The sequence below is a fragment of the Mustelus asterias genome, unplaced genomic scaffold (genome assembly GCF_964213995.1).
Source record: "Mustelus asterias unplaced genomic scaffold, sMusAst1.hap1.1 HAP1_SCAFFOLD_1090, whole genome shotgun sequence".
In the NCBI taxonomy this organism is placed as follows: Eukaryota; Metazoa; Chordata; class Chondrichthyes; order Carcharhiniformes; family Triakidae; genus Mustelus; species Mustelus asterias.
In genome coordinates this window covers 75,001-76,596 of record NW_027591035.1, presented here as the reverse complement: position 1 = coordinate 76,596, position 1,596 = coordinate 75,001, and the positions used below count along the sequence as shown (strand labels likewise).

Genomic DNA, 1,596 nt, shown 5'->3' with positions numbered 1-1,596 from the left:
GCACCCGACTCAGTCCGCTGCGGCCTCGCCTCGACTCTCGAGCCTACCGCCAGACGGTGACACCAGAGAACTCTGCCTCTGGCTGTTGCGGGGCGTGACGGCGCGTGGCGGGCCCCGGCCCCTCACCCACGCCGGCACTCAACGCCTGCGAGCGCCCTGATTCCTCCTTTTTTTCGCTTGATTGTCGCTCGAGTGCGTGCGCCTCCGGGCTCACGCCGTGGTACGCGCCAGGCTGGGGCTCCACCGTCACGTCGGCGGGGGAGCGTTTTGCGCGTCCCAGGATCGGGCAACCGATCCGAAACCCGATACAACTTTTAGCGGTGGATCACTCGGCTCGTGCGTCGATGAAGAACGCAGCTAGCTGCGAGAATTAATGTGAATTGCAGGACACATTGATCATCGACACTTTGAACGCACTTTGCGGCCCCGGGTTCCTCCCGGGGCTACGTCTGTCTGAGGGTCGCTTGACAATCAATCGCACTTCGCGCGCATCCGTGCGCCGAAGAGCGCGGCTGGGGTGTCGCAGAGGTGCCGTCCTCTCTGTCCCCCTAAGTGCAGACCCAGAGTAATCCGCGTCGGAGAGCTTGACCTCTTGGGTGCCGGCGTCCGCCTCCGGGCTCGTCGGCACTGCCCGCTCCCGCACTGGCCCAGCCACCTCGGGGTCGCCGGCACGGCTGTCATCGGGTTGCCAGAGAGAGAGAACGTGACTGCCTCGCTGCCGGGACCGTGTGTGCCTTCCATTAGGCTCGGGCCAGGGGGGTTGACTCTCTGTTGATGTGTGTGTGTGGCTCGTCCACGGGAAGGATCCGCAAGAGTTGGCTCGGTTGGGTGCTCCGGCACAGAGAGTGAGAGAGTGGAGTGACTGTCCGCTGGACGTCTCCGGACACGTTGCCTCGCGTGGTCCGTGCTCGGTTGCCTGCCGGTGGGTTGCCGTGGCCGTTCAGTGCCGTCGCGTGGAGGACGGCAGCTTGACGCGTGTGACGCTTGATGCCTGGATCGGTGCTCGGTCGTGCCGTGCTTTTCTTCCCTCTGTTGCGCGTGCGAGTGCTTGCATTTTTGTCGTGGGAATCCGTGGCGGTTGGGTGTCGTTGCTTGTGTTGCGCTGGAGCTGCGGCTCCTTCCACACTCCGCAGCCCACCCTCTGCCGTTGCGGTTCTGGGGCAATGTGCCTGCGCCCGCGTTCAACGTGTGCCTTGGGTTCGAATCGTCGCAGAGCCGACTTGGCCGTGTGGTCCTCGCTCCGGTGTCTCCCCGTGTCCTGCTGCCGCCGAAGTCTTCTACGTGAAAGGTGCTGTCCTGGCCGCGGCGTGGCCACCCGCCGCTTGCAGCCCGTGCGCTCCGCCGCCCGGCTTCGTCCTTGGCGTCTGGCCTTTCGCTCCGGCAGGCTGTGTGTCCCACGGCCCTGCTTTTCTCTCGCTCGATACCGCCGTCGCACCGCGACCCCGCCAGCAGCACTGCTTTCCGTTACCGTGGAGGTGGGCGCACGCCTCGCCGCAAACGATTCTCTGGAACAGTTGACGTGCCGAGCCCGGTCCGGCGCCGAGTGCGAGGGGGCACGCAGCGCTCGCAGTACCGTGTGCGTTCCGTGTGTGTCCG

General features: G+C 65.7%; 1 non-coding gene across 1 annotated transcript; it reads left to right on the top strand.

Moving 5' to 3' along the window:
• The first annotated feature begins 309 nt into the window (after positions 1 to 309).
• Positions 310 to 463, top strand: LOC144487864 (5.8S ribosomal RNA). The gene has a single exon (XR_013496474.1). It is a non-coding gene; the product is annotated as a 5.8S ribosomal RNA (ribosomal RNA).
• Positions 464 to 1,596: the final 1,133 nt, after the last annotated feature.